This window comes from Macaca fascicularis, chromosome 4 (assembly GCF_037993035.2).
Source record: "Macaca fascicularis isolate 582-1 chromosome 4, T2T-MFA8v1.1".
In the NCBI taxonomy this organism is placed as follows: domain Eukaryota; kingdom Metazoa; phylum Chordata; class Mammalia; order Primates; family Cercopithecidae; genus Macaca; species Macaca fascicularis.
In genome coordinates, this window is record NC_088378.1 from 26,400,294 (window position 1) to 26,409,818 (window position 9,525).

A 9,525-nucleotide genomic window follows, 5' to 3' on the forward strand; every position below is an offset into this window, starting at 1 on the left:
GATTTTTTCTTCATTCCTTTCTCATTGTGAAATACAATCAAGTTTCTTCTTGGGGGCATTTTGGAGCTCTAGAAGCTCTTCAAAAATAATTTTGAAAAACTTGATTACGACCCTGGTACTTTTAAAGTTGACATTTCAGATTTTTCATCTTAAGTTTAAATAGTTGAAAGGAAATTAGGATAATAGTTAATATTGCTGTTCTAAAACATAATTGTTATATGTTTCTCTAACATTTACCTAAAGGAACTTGAATGCCATAATGATTTGATCTCTCATCCAATCTACTTCCTCCAAACAATTTTTTTTTTTTTTTAAAGACAGAGTTTCACTCTGTCGCCCAGGCTAGAGAGCAGTGGTATGATCTCGGCTTACTGCAAACCTCCATCTCCCACATTCAAGCGATTCTCCTGCCTCAGCCTCCTGAGGAGCTGGGACTACAGTCATGTGCCAACACACCCGGCTAATTTTTTATTTTTAGTAGAGACAGGGTTTCACCATGTTGGCCAGGCTGGTCTTGAACTGGCCTCAGGTGATCCGCCTGCCTCGGCCTCCCAAAGTGCTGGGATTACAGGCGTGAGCCACCATGCCCGGCTTCCTCCAAAGAATTTTATCCTGCTTTTTTATGTGTGAAAGTTAGACATCGATGGTCTTTCGTGACACTTCTTTACATCTAAATTTGAGATTGTTTCCTGTAAGATTCTAGGCATTTAAAAACTTTCTCTCCAATTTTATACTGTATAACTACACAGTGGTTTAAAACCGTATAAATATATATGGTAGAGACTTAACTGATTGCCAAACCATTTCCTTTTCCTATTATGTGGCTAGATTATTTCCACCACTGCAGATGGGGTAGCCATGTAACTGAGTTTTAATCAGTAAAACAGGAGAAGTGATGTGTAGCACTTGCAGTTCTGGTGTAACTTCCCCCATGCCTTCCTCCCATGCCATTTACCGCTCCACTGGCTTGATGCAGAGTTGTACATAGCTTTCAAATATACAATCAAGAAGGAAAATAATGGCTTTTTGAATTACTGCTTAGAGGAGGGCAACCCATCAGTCCTGGATAACCATTTTACACTTCAGGTGAAGGGAAACAAACCTTTTTTCTGCCTGGGTTTTTGGGGGTTGATCTGTTACAGCTTTTAATGTTTACTATCATTATAGTTTAATTTTGATGATCTGTTAAACAAAAAGTTTTACCAAAAATATCTTTTAGTGGGATAAACAGGTCTTCCTGAGTTTTTATAATAAAAGTTAGTACCAATTTTATTCCTACTTTTGTTTTCATTGATGTTAAAATCCTGAGAATCTGTTTATAGTACAAAATGACAAGTAGATGAAAAAGCAATTTTGTATAGTACTGTTAATTTTTTTAACGCCTTTAGAATTACGTACCAGAATTCTATCAGTTGATGACTCAGTTGGATCATCTTTCAATTTTGTTGAAAGCAAAATACTAGAAACCAGCTAAATCACAAAAAAAGTTTTTTAACTCAGTGTCATCTCTTTCTCACCAATATTTTTAAATGTCCCTTTACCAATTCTCTAGAGACTTTTTCCAAAGTGCATTGGTAAGATTCAAAATGGATAAGAGGTATATCTTTGTTTTGTCAAGTATGAAAAGAATAATTTTTGTTTTGCTTTTGTTTTTGTTTTTTTGAGACTGAGTTTTGCGCTGTTGCCCAGACGGGATTACAATGGCCCATTCTTGGCTCATTGCAACCTCTGCCTCCCAGGTTCAAGTGATTCTCCTGCCTCAGCCTCCGGAGAAGCTGGGATTACATGTGTGCACCACTACACTCGGCTAATTTTTTTGTATTTTTAGTAGAGATGGGGTTTCACCACGTTGGCCAGGCTGGTCTCAAACTCCCGACCTCAGGTGATCTGCCCTCCTCGGCCTCCCAAAGTGCGGGGATTACAAGCGTGAGCCACCGCGCCCGGCCAGAATAATTGTTAAAAAGGATGATGCCGGCTGGGCGCCGTGGCTCACGCCTGTAATCCCAGAACTTGGGGAAGCTGAGGCGGGCAGATCACGAGGTCAGGAGATCAAGACCATCCTGGCTAACACGGTGAAACCCCTTCTCTACTAAAAAATACAAAAAATTAGCCGGGCATGGTGGTGGGCCCTTGTAGTCCCAGCTACTTGGGAGGCCGAGTCAGGAGAATGGCATGAACCCGGGAGGCGGAGCTTGCAGTGAGCTGAGATCGCACCAGTATACTTCCAGCCTGGGCAACAGAGCCAAACACCGTCTTAAAAAAAAAAAAGTAAAAAAGCATGATGCCTTGTCCTGAGGGCTGTGGCACCGTTTCAGCCAGATCAGTTTTAGGAAACAGCACACACAGAAATTAAAGATGTGGTTTCTTTAAAAAACAATCTAGCTTGTGTGTACCAGAGGGAAGTCTGCCTGTACTGTCTGGGAAACTAGTACCATAGTGTGAAGACAATATAGGGGGTAGGTACCCTCATCCCACTTCCAGCTTTTTTTTGTCTTAGGGAGATACAACTAGGACCATAAAAGCTTGTGAATTACAGACAGCTAAACGTTCTTTTAGGTTGTGTCAGTATGTTTGATTACAGATGGCATACTCGGGAATCTGGAGCTTGAGATGTGAGAAAAATGGTTTGCAGACTGGAAGAATACTGAAATGACATTCACTATGACTTAACGTATATAAAATGTCACGTTCAAGACTTAGAGCCTAAACCTTCATTTCAAGCATACATGAAGTATTTTCTGAGAATCAATATAGCATAATAGGTCATAAAGTAAGTCAACAAACTTCTAAGAATTGGTATCAAATAGACTAACCACAATGCAAATAAGCTAGAAACCAGTGGAACCATTTTGAGATTCTTTAACATTTCTGGAAATTGGAAAAGAACTGCTAAACTTGTGGGCCAAACAAAAAATGCTGGAAATACTGATGTTAATGATTTAAAAAAAAAAAAAAAAGTACATGCCAAGATTTATGAGATGCAGTTTAAGTGATATCTAGAGGGGAAATCTATTCTTAAGTGCTTTTCAAGATAGGAATAAAAACAAAATGAGCTGGACAAAAGCCAAGTAAAATAAGCCAGAACTTGTTTATTGAAAAAGCACTAAAACAAAATCTTTTGGTAAGATTGAGCAAGAAAACACAAATAGAGAATGGAAAAATAAAAATGTTATAAATGCAGTTGAAATTTGAAAATGTGAGGATATTATGAACAATTCATTTGAAAACTGACAATAATAGACAAATTACTACAAGTCTTTTACTCAAACTAATTGAAGATAGACATGCAATCGCACAGCTCCTAGTTTCAGTAATTAAAAATTTTCCCCCAAAGCATTTTATAGTAAATTCCACTAACCTGTTCCATATGGTACCAGTTCTTAATCTAACAGTTAACAGTTCATTCAAAATAATAGCAACAATGTATTTGATTATATACATATATATTTGTGTGTGTGTATAGTCTTCATACTTAGGGGTGCTTATATATAAGTGGAATGACAGCAATGATACATGGGATAGGAAAGAGAAATTAGGATTATTTTGTTACTATAAGGTAAACTGCCCATGAAGTAGTATATTATTATTTGAAAGAGGGGTTGCATTATTTGTAAATGTATACTGCAAACACAAGGGCAACCATAAAAAAAACCACACTAGAAGACAGAGAATAACAAAATGCCAAATTAACACCATCAAAGGCACAAGAAGAATGGAAGTCAAAAATAGGAATAACGAACAAGGTTAACAAATAGAAAACAGTAACATGGTAGATGTTTATCCAAATATATAAATAGTTTGAATGTCAAGGGTGTAAATGTACCAATTAAAAGATAGATTATTCTATGGGAAAATTGGGCCAGTTTAAAAAAGAAAAAAAATATTGTCAAAGCAGATCAAAGAACAAAACCCAATTATATGTTGGTTACAAGCAACCCACTTGAAATGTAGAGACATACAAATTAAAGGGAGAAAAATATGCCAGGCTAACACTAACCAAAATGAAGAAATAGGTATATTATAGAATAGCAGACTATACAGCAAGAATTATCAGGGATAATGATGTAGTACAAAATGATAAAGGGGTCCATTCTCCAAGAAGACATAACTATCCTTAACATGTATGCACCCAAGAACAGAGGATCAGGATACATGAGGCAAAAACTGATAGAACTGCAGGGAAAATGATGCAGTTTGGAAGTTTACCCCTCTAACCCTCACATTGAATTGTAATCTCCAGTGTTGGAGGTGGAACCTGGTAGGAGGTGACTGCATCATTGGTGCAGATTTCTCATGAATGGTTTAGCCCCATCCACTTGATGCTGCTCTTGTGATGTGCATGCTCATGAGGTTTGGCTGTTTACAAGTATATGGCTTCTTCCCTCACCGTCTCTTACTCTTGACTCTCACTATGTGAGACTTCGGGTCCCTTTGCCTTCCACCATGATTGTAAGCTTTCTGAGGCCTCACCAGAAGCTGAGCAGATGCCTGGGACTGTGCTGCTTGTACAGCCTACAGAACCATAAGCCAATTAAGTCTCTTTTTATATTACTCAGCCTCAGGTAGTTATAGCAATATAAGAATGGCCTGCCACAGAAAATTGGTACTGAGGAGCTATATAGACATTTGAAAAAACCAGAGTCTCTTACTTCAGACAACCACCCTAGTGCCCCAGCAAGGGTTCTTAACCAGGCTGAAATGGCTGAAATGACAGAAGTAGAATTCAGAATATGGATAGGAACAAAAATCATCGAGATTCAGAAGAAAAGTCAAAACCCAATTCAAGGAATCTAAGGATTACAATAAAATGATACAGGAGCTGATAGATAAAATGGGCATTATAAGAAAGAAACAGACTGATCTGATAGAGCTGAAAAAGATGCTACAAGAATTTCATAATGCAATCATGAGTATTACCAGCAGAATAGACCAAGCTGAGAAAAGAATCTCAGAGCTCAAAGAATGACTCACTGAACTAACTCAAACAAAAAGAATGAACAACACCTCCAAGAAATAGGGGGTTATGTAAAGGAAACCAAAGGGGAAGAAAGCAAGCAACGTGGAAAACATATTTCAGGATATTGTTCATGAAATTTCCCCAACCTCACTAGAATGGCCAACATTCAAACTGAGGAAATGCTCTGGGAGATACTACCCAAGAAGACCATACCTGAGGCACATAGGCATAAGCTTCTCCAAGGTTGAAATGAAAGAAAAAATGTAAAAGCACCCATAGAGACGGGGCTGCTTGTGCAGGGCACAAGCCATAAGCCTTGGTGGCTAACAGGTGTTGTTAAGCCTGCAGGTGTGGAGGGTGCAAGAGTGAAGGAGGCATGGCAGCCTCCACCTAGATTTCAGAGGATGTATGAGAAAGCCTGAGTAACCAGACAGAAGCCTGCTGCAGGGATGGAGCCCTCACAGAGAACCTCTACTAAGCCAGTATGGAGGGGAAATGTGGGGTTGGAGGCCCCACAGAATCCCCACTGGGGTACTGCTCAGTGGAGCTGTGGGAAGGGGGCCACTGTCCTCCAGACCCCCAAATGGTTGATCCTCCAGCAGCTTCCACCCTGTGCCTGGAAAAGCCTAAACTCCAACCCTTTACCCTGCAAAGTCACAAGGGCAGAGCTTCCCATGGCTTTAGGAGCCCACCCCTTATACCAATGTGCTCTTGTGAGGCACAATGTTAAGACATGGAGTCAAAGAAGGTTATTTGGGATATTTAAAACTAAAAGACTGTGCTGCTGTATTTCAGACTTGGATAGGGCCTGCAGCCTTTCTTTTGGCTAATTTCTCTTTTTTGGAATGGTAATACTTATCCAATATCTGCACCCCCATTGTATCTTGGGAGTAAATACTTTGAATTTTAGAAGCTTATTGGTGGAAGAGACCTGCCTTGTCTCAGAAGGGCTTTGTACTTTTGAATGATGCTGGTATTAAGATTTTTTGGGAGAATATTGGCAGAGGATGATTGTATTTTGAAATGTGAGAACATAAGATTTCAGGTTCCGGGGCAGAATGATACAGTTTGCATGTGGTCTCCTCTAAAACTCATGTTAAATTATAATCCCCAGTGTTGGAGGTAGGACATGGTGGGAGATAACTGGATCATTGGGGCAGATTTCTCATGAATGTTAGTGCCATCCACTTGGTGCTGTCCTTGTGATAGTGAGTTCATAACAATATCTGGATGCTTAAGTGTAGCATCTTCCCCCTCATTCTCATCTGCTCTTGCTATGTGAGATGCCAGGTCCCCCACTGGCTTCTGCCATCATTGTAAGTTACCTGAGGCCTCACCAGAAGCTGAGCAGATGCCTTGCACCATGCTTCTTATACAACTTGCAGAATTGTGAACCAATTAAACCTTTTTACTTTATAAATTACTCAGTCGCAGGTATTTCTTTACAGCAAATTAGACAATAGGTTAACACAGAAATAGTTGAATTCACTATTACAGTTGGAGACTTCAACACTCCTCTATCAGAAATGAGGAGATCCATCAAGCAGAAAATCAGGGAGTCAACGGAGAAAACTGATGAAACCAGAAGCTGGTTTTTGAAAGATGAAATCAGTAAACCTCTGACAAGCCAGACTAAGAGAGACAAAAATTAATATCAGAGATGAAAGAGGGGATATCACTGCAGATCCCATGAACATTTACAAGGGTAATAAAGGAATATCACAAACAATTGTATGCCTACAAATTTGATAACCTACATGACAAAGTCCTTGAAACACACAACCTGCCAAAACTCACACCAGAAGAAATAGATACTCCAAATACACCTGTATCTATTTTAAAAATTGAATCTATTGCCTTCACAAACAAAATGCTAGACTGAGATGGGTTCACTGGTGAATTCTAAAAATGATACTAATTCTGTAGAAACTCTTTCAGAAGGTAGAAGCAGAGGGAATGCTTCCTAATTCATTCTATGAGGCCTAAAACCAAAACCAGACAAAAATATCACAAGAAAACTACAAAATAGTATCTTTAATTAACATAGATGTAAAAATCCTCAATAAAGTATTAGCAAATCCAATTCAACAATGTATAAGAATTACACACCAGGATCAAGAAGGATTCATCCCAGATATGCAAGGCTGGTTCAAATATTGAAAATGAACTAATAGAATCTATCACACAAAGAAACTCAAGAAAAATCATATGATCACATCAATAGATCCAGAAAAAATATGACAAAATCCAAAACCCATTCATGATAAAAATTTTCCATAAACTAGGCTGGGCGCAGTGGCTCACACCTGTATTCCTAGCACTTTGGGAGGCTGAAGCAAGCAGATCACTTGAGGTCAGGAGTTCAAGACCAGCCTGGCCAACACGGTGAAACCATGTCTCTAATAAAAATACAAAAAATTAGCTGGGTGTGGTGGTGGGCACCTGTAATCCCAGCTACTTGGGGGGCTGTGGCAGAATTGCTTGAACCCAGGAGGTGGAGGTTGCAGTGAGCCGAGATCGTGCCACTGCACTCCAGCCTGGGTGACAGAGAGGCTCCATCTCCAAAAAAAAAAAAAAAAAATCTCCAATTCTCTGTAAACTAGGAATGGAGGGGAACTTTCTCAACCTAATAAAGAATATTTACCAAAGATCCCCACCAGTAACATCATATTTAATGGTGAGAAATTTAGCAGTTTTCCTACTAAGGAGGAAGGCAAAGATGTTTCTTTTCACTATTTTCAACATTATAATGGAAGTCCTGGTTAATGCAATAAAACAAAAAAAGGAAATAAAAAGTATACTACTTGGGAAAGGAGATATAACATTAACATTGTCTCTGCTAGCCGATGACATGATGAAAATCCAAAAGAATCGATCGCAAATCTCCTAGAACCTATATGCAATTCAAGGTTGCGGGATACAAGGTTATTATATGAAAGTAAACTGCTTTCTTATATAACAGTAATAACTCAAATTTGAAGTTAAAACCCAATGCCATTTCTATTAGCACCCCAAAATGAAGTATTTAGGTAAAAATTAAGAAAATATACATAAGATCTACATGAGAAGAACTATAAACCTGATTAAAGAAATCAAAGACCCAAATAAATGGAGATTTCATATTCATGGATAGGAAGACTCAATATTGTCAAGATGTCAGTTCTTCCCAACCTGATCTATAGACTCAATGTAATCCCAGTTAAAATCCCAGCAATATTTTGTGGATATTTGATAAACTGATTTTAAAGCTTATCTGCAGAGGCAAACAACCTGCAATAGCAAACACAATATTGAAGGAGAAAATCAACATTGGAGGAGGAATGATTGATAGTACTTATCCTCAAGATTTAATATAAAGGTATAATAATCAAGATAGTGTGGTATTGGCAAAAAAAATAGACAAATGATCAATGAAACAGAACAGAGTTCAGAAACAGACTCTAGTCAACTGATACCTAGCAAAAGGACAAAGGCAATATGATGTAGTAAAAGCAGTCTTTTTGACAAATGATGCTGGAACAACTGGACATCTACATGCAAAAAAATGAATCTAGACACAGACTTTCCACCCTTCACAAAAATTAACTCAAATGGATCACAGAACTAAATGTAGAAGTATACAACTCCTAAAAGAAAACAGAAGAAAATTTAGATGGTCTTGTGTTTGACAGTGGCATTTTAGATACAACACGAAAGGCATAATCCATGATCCACAAGGCTCTCTCCCCTCCCATCCCTGACCCCAAACAACCATTAATCTGTTCTTCGTTTCTATAACTGTATCATTACATGGATGCTATATAAATGGAATTATATCATATGTGATCTTTAGGGATTGGATTTTTTTAAAACCCAGCATTCATGTTGTTGCATGTACTAATGGTTCATTCCTTTTTCAAGTAGTATTCTATGGTACAGGTTTACCAGTATGTTTATTCATCCATTGAAGGGCATCTGGGTTGTTTCCAGTTTTGTTTGTTACAAATAAAACTGCTATGAACATTTATGTACAGGTTTTTATGTGAACATAAGATTTTATCTGGAATAAATGCTCAAGACAGTTACGGGCATTGTGCTACTCATAATGTTGGAGAAAGACCACTTGACAAGAATTATGGAATAAAATATACTAAAGCTTGGTAACTAATATGGGTTGGAGTATTTTATCAGTAAAAGTACAGTCTTTTTTAGTAAGGAAGGGAAATTTTTATACTATCTGAAGTATCTGCGAAAGAAGACAAGCCTCAAAACTGGCAACCAGAAAAAAATAGCTGGAAGACACAGTAGATGTAGAATATCCACTGAACATATTCATATTCTTCAAACTAAACTGGTCCATATACCGAAGACTCTTCAGGGGAAGACTGCCTCTTTACCTCTGAGATCCTACTTCTGGGGTCACTTATAGACAACCAAAGGGTAACAACCTCCTTCTAGACAATTTAATTATCATTACAGAAAACAGGCAGTTACTTTCTAGTGCCAGCTCCTTTTTCACATAGGAAGAAAGATCTAAATGTTATTATGGCCACGTAAAGTTAAGCTGCTAAATAATCAGTACACTATCA